A 5984-nucleotide genomic window follows, 5' to 3' on the forward strand; every position below is an offset into this window, starting at 1 on the left:
ATGTTGACTCCGCCCATTCTCATTCATTTTTCATGTGATTCCACACAGTATAATCCTCCTACAGTCACCCGTAAATTATATGTCCCCCCTCCATATCTCCCCATTTTCATATACACCCTTCATCTACCCCTAGTTTCATGTCCCCCCCTCTATCTCTGTCCCCAGTTTCATGCCATTCTCCCCCTTTATCTGCCCACAGTTTCATGTCCCCCCCGTCTCTGCCCCAGTGTCATGCCGTTCTCCCCCCTTCATCTGCCCCAATGTCATACCATTCTCCCCCCTTCATCTGCCCCAGTGTCATGCCATTCTCCCCCCCTTCATCTGCCCCAGTGTCATGCCATCCCCCCTTCATCTGCCCCAGTATCATGCCATTCTCCCCCCTTCATCTGCCTCAGTGTCATGCCGTTCTCCCCCCCTTCATTTGCCCCAGTGTCATGCCGTTCTCGCCCCTTCATCTGCCCCAGTGTCATGCTGTCTTCCCCCCTCCATCCACCCCAGAGTCATGCTATTCTCCCCCCTTCATCTGTCTCAGTGTCATGCCGTTCTCCCCCCCTTCATTTGCCACAGTGTCATGCTGTTCTCTCCCCCTTCATCTGCCCCAGTGTCATGCCGTTCTCCCCCCTTCATCTGCCCCAGTGTCATGCTGTTCTCCCCCTCCATCTGCCCCAGTGTCATGCCGTTCTCCCCCCTTCATCTGCCCCAGTGTCATGCTGTTCTCCCCCCCTCCATCTGCCCCAGTGTCATGCCGTTCTCCCCCCCTCCATCTGCCCCAGTGTCATGCCGTTCTCCCCCCCTCCATCTGCCCCAGTGTCATGCCGTTCTCCCCCCTTCATCTGCCCCAATGTCATACCATTCTCCCCCCCTTCATCTGCCCCAGTGTCATGCCATTCTCCCCCCCTTCATCTGCCCCAGTGTCATGCCATCCCCCCTTCATCTGCCCCAGTATCATGCCATTCTCCCCCCTTCATCTGCCTCAGTGTCATGCCGTTCTCCCCCCCTTCATTTGCCCCTCCAGTTTCATTGGGCCCCCTCCATCTTTGTCCCCAGTTTCATGCCGTTCTCTCCCCACCCCCTTCATCTTCCCCAGTGTCATGCCGTTCCCCCCCTCCCCTTCATTTGCCCCCCAGTTTCATGGGCCCCCTTCATTATGTTCCACCTTAATATTTAATACAAAACAAACACTTACACTCACCTTCCATCGTTCCCCCGACGCTCTTCTCTCCGCTCTCTCACTCCATTCACATAGGCGATTAAAGCTGTGAGCTCAGCTCCTGCTTTAAAGCTGCGGCCCAGCTTGCGTGTGTAGGCACGATGTGATGAATTAAAAAAAAAATTATATAAAATTTATATTGAACTTTTCCCTATTTTTGTTTCTTTTTTAGCTTATTTATTTCTCTATTCTTGTGTTCCCATAATAAGGATGGGTTGCGGCGATGGACTGATTGATAGTGTGGTTTGGTACCAATATCTTGGCTGGAATAAGACAAGCAATGCTGAGTATATAAGAAGCAAAAAGAAGCAGAAACTCCTGAAGAATAATGTCATGTAGTCAGTAAGATGCCCTGAGGACTCGGCCTCATGTCTATAACTCTACATACATTCCACATACACATCATACAGTTACAAGCAAGCATTGGTGGTTCAGTGGTAGAATTCTCGCCTGCCACGCGGGAGGCCCGGGTTCGATTCCCGGCCAATGCAGCTGAATTTTTTTTATTTATTTTTTTTACTCTGTTCAATCCTATAAATTACATTCTATGAACCTTTTTGCTTTCCTAGTCCCTGTATGATGTCTCCTGCAGCAGAGAACCGGCTCCTATATACAAGTCACTGTATCTGGCTTGTATTCATATCCGTAGTCTGAGCATTATATTGTCTACTAGGCTGGACCTCGGTATAAAGACTGCAGGGGAGACTAGATCAGCTCAGAGCGGTGTTTATGGAGATCTCTGTGTCTTTCTCTGGGAATAGATGGAGGAGGGAGGAATATTCGGGGAGTACAGGAGGAATGTGCGGGGAGCTCAAGAGGAAAGTGCGGGAATTGCATAGGGAATATGTGGGGAGAGCGTAGAGAAAGTGCGGGGACAGTGCGGGGTCTGTGCAGGGAGTGCAATGAGCTTGTGCGGGGACTGTGCGGGAAGTTCAGGAGGAGAGTGCAGGAAATGTTCGGGGAGTGCAATAAGCTTGTGCAGGGACTGTGCGGAGAATACAATGAACTTGTGCGGGGAGTTTAGGAGGAGAGTGTAGGGCCTGTGTGGGGAAAACAATGAGCTTGTGCGGGTTCTGTGCAGGGACTGTGCGGGGAATACAATGAGTTCATACGGGGTCTGTGCGGGGACAGTGCAGGGAGCTCGCGATTTCCTTCCTATGCAGGGCCAGGCACTGACGCAGGCAGCTGGGGGATGTAGCTCAGTGGTAGAGCGCGCGCTTCGCATGTGTGAGGTCCCGGGTTCAATCCCCGGCATCTCCAGCGTTTTTTCTTTCCTGTGTGTGCTGTACACACCAAGCATTAAGTAACAGCCAAGTGTTTTTTCTTTTTTTTTTTTTTTTTTTTTTTTTTTTCAAACACAACTTTGTGACTGTATTTGCATGTCTGGAAATAACCCATAGGCAGCTGATAAACTGACACATTAATAAAGTTAAAAAGAATCCAGTAATAGGGCAAGCAATCATTTCATTCATCTACTTTTTATATTTGTTAATTTATTTTTATTTTTTTTTACCATTGATTACGGTCTGACTGCGGAGCTCCCATCAGTGCCTAGAACTAAATAGTCAACATGTTCAGAAATAGAGGTAGAGTTCAGAGATAATACACACAATGATGTCACAGTACAGGGATAATACACACAGTGATGTCACAGTACAGGGATAATACACACAGTGATGTCATAGTACAGGATAATACACACAGTGATGTCATAGTACAGGATAATACACACAGTGATGTCATAGTACAGGATAATACACACAGTGATGTCACAGTACAGGGATAATACACACAGTGATGTCATAGTACAGGATAATACACACAGTGATGTCACAGTACAGGGATAATACACACAGTGATGTCACAGTACAGGGATAATACACACAGTGATGTCACAGTACAGGGATAATACACACAGTGATGTCACAGTACAGAGATAATACACACAGTGATGTCACAGTACAGACATAATACACACAGTGATGTCACAGTACAGAGATAATACACACAGTGATGTCACAGTACTAGCTAGGTCTAAGAGACAGGGCCTATTAGTTGTTCCCTTTGGTACCTGCCCCTGGTATTTACCCCCCACTGACCACAGATGAAATAAATGCATATTGTGGAAAAGGCCATTAAATGACAAAAATTAGCAATATTTGGCAGGGGGCATATACTTTTTGCATAGCTCTGTGTCTTAAGGTGGCCAGAGAAACAAGATGCACCAGAGAATAAGTTACTGTAACAAAGTTTTTAGTATTGAGCTTGTAGGATTTCAGTCCATCCTTATTGATGGAGGGTCTAATAGTCCAGGAGATCACTGGCCAATACTAGTGACACTTTTTTGACCCAGGATCTTGATCATAGTAATAGTACCTATAGGCCTCCTAAGCTCCGCCTTCTTCTTAGCGGCTCCGGTATAGATGTCTATTCCTACATTACAAATGCTCTGCAGCTATACATTGACCCTGGGGCCCCTGAATCTCTCCGTAATGTTCCATTTTCGTCTTTTACATATATCTCCGATTATACATTCAATTCCTAATTAATCTGGGGCTATGGCTGGAAATGTCATTTTAAGGAGAGCTCTTTCCACTTGTCTTTTTGGTGTCACTTGTGACATTTCTCCAAAAAACTTTAATAATGTAAAGTGCTAATTAACTGCGGCCTCTGAAACTTCCTGTAACCCACATGGAATAAAGTAAGAATGATCCATCACGGATACCTGTCACAAGTCCTAGTTCGGGGGGGGGGGGGGGGGGGTGTTCTATTGCCTCCAGTTCACACCAGGAAGGGAAGATTTTGCACTTTTTTTTTTATTAGTTTTGTGGTATGACATTTCAGTACCTTAAAGGGAAACCCCGCTTTTGTACACTATCATGCGCTATATGTTAGGTTTCTGATGGCGAGCCATTAAAAAGTCCAATTTGTTTGCAAAAGTTGGGTTTTTGTGCAATAACTTGCAAGTTTTCCCTCTTTCTGAAAGATGTTGTGGGGAGGGGCATTGGTAAGGCTGAAATTTACTGGGTAGCCAGTGCTCAGTTTCCCAGCAGCACCACTACTGGTGAGATAAGGCATTACACAGTTATCACTGAAAATTGGCTGTCTTTGTAATTGAGAGAGCCCCCTGGAGGGTCCACGTTCTGTCATCAGCTTCTCAGTAGAGGACCCTTCCAAAAAACAAATGTACTGGTCAAAGCAGAGAACCCCTTTAACCCTTTCCAACAACTGTTGTTCCCTTACAGAGGATGTTACGTCTTTAAACATGGAAGCCCCATATAGGGAAATGGAAAAAGTTGGGGGTGTCAGAATATGGTGACCCCAGAATGCAGATGACTAATCTATTAGAAGATGTAACACTTGCAGTGTCTTTAATCCCTCCATATTCAAAAATTTTTATGCAGTTTCCCAGTACATTATAAGGAGTATCGGGGCAAAAATGTTATTTTAATTAAATAGGCCATGTGAGGTAAAAAAATAAAAAACACACTCACCTGTCCCCGGTGCTCTGGTGTTCTCCAGTCCTGCTGCTCCGGTGTCTTCTTGAAGTGGAATTCCTCACTGGCTGTGATGTCCCGGGTCTCTTCCCCTGCAGTCGCTGATTGACCTTAGAGGTCATGTGACCCCTGAGGCCAATCAGCGGCCTCAGAAAGCGACCCGGAAAGTCACAGGTAGTAAAGTCCAGGGTTCCTTCGTTGAGACCATTGAGTGGCCTTAGTTGTCCCATGCGGCGATGACCACCACCGGAAGACAACAATGGACCAGCAGGACCAGACCGCACTGGGAGACAATGGGGACAGGTGAGTATGATTTTTCATTTTTTTCACCACCTATATAAAAAAAATAACATTTTTGCCCTTTTAAAGTCCATTCACACTGAAGTTTTTTGGGAAGGAAAAAATCCGCTTTAGGAATTAGGAAATGGTTTTTTGGAGTGGTTTTTTGAGGCTTTCTTAGTTGTTGTTTTTTCCCTCCAGCACAGTGTATGGACCTTGAAAAAAATCGGTAGCAGTTTTTTCCAATTCCGCGTCCAAATCCACGACGTGGATTTTCTGCCTCCCATTGACTGCATTGGTTTTTTGCAGGCGGAGGAATAAAGTAAGAAGCGAGCAGAACCCATAGAACTCTATGGGGAGGCATTTTTTTCCATTTGGATTCTGAATCAGCACCCAAATACTCCATGTGAATGGACCCTTAAAGAGGACCTTTCATCAGATCGGGCACAGGCAGTTTTATATACTGCTGGAAAGCTGACAGTGCTCTGAATTCAGCACACTGTTGGCTTTCCTGATCTGTGCCCTGGGTAAAGCGCTATCGGTCCCGTTACCATAGCACTTTAGTGTCAGAAGGGCGTTTCTGACACTTAGCCAGGGACGTCCTTCTGCCTCGCGGCGCCTGTCGCGCTGTGCTGTGGAGCGGGGAGGAACGCCCCCTCCCTCTGCTCACACAGCTCGTCCATAGACAAGTATTATCAGGAGGGGAGGGGGCGTTCCTCCCCGCTCCACAGTACAGTGCGATAGGCGCTGCTGGGCAGAAGGACGTTCCTGGCTAAGTGTCAGAAACGCCCTTCTGACTGTAAAGCGCTACGGTACCGGGACCGATAGCGCTTTACACCGGGCACAGATCGGGAATTCAGCGCACTGTCAGCTTTCCAGCAGTACATAGAACTGCATGTGCCCGATCTGATGAAAGGTCCTCTTTAAATGTGACCATTGCGAAGTACAATTTGCCTGCAAAAATGAAGCCCTCACCCAGCTCTGTGCATGGAAAATAA

General features: G+C 46.9%; 2 non-coding genes across 2 annotated transcripts; both read left to right on the forward strand.

Annotated features, from left to right (window-relative positions):
• Positions 1–1630: 1630 nt before the first annotated feature.
• Positions 1631–1701, forward strand: TRNAG-GCC (transfer RNA glycine (anticodon GCC)). The gene has a single exon. It is a non-coding gene; the product is annotated as a tRNA-Gly (tRNA).
• Positions 1702–2398: 697 nt separating this feature from the next.
• Positions 2399–2470, forward strand: TRNAA-CGC (transfer RNA alanine (anticodon CGC)). The gene has a single exon. It is a non-coding gene; the product is annotated as a tRNA-Ala (tRNA).
• The last annotated feature ends 3514 nt before the right edge of the window (positions 2471–5984 follow it).

The sequence above is a fragment of the Leptodactylus fuscus genome, chromosome 8 (genome assembly GCF_031893055.1).
Source record: "Leptodactylus fuscus isolate aLepFus1 chromosome 8, aLepFus1.hap2, whole genome shotgun sequence".
Taxonomy (NCBI): Eukaryota; Metazoa; Chordata; class Amphibia; order Anura; family Leptodactylidae; genus Leptodactylus; species Leptodactylus fuscus.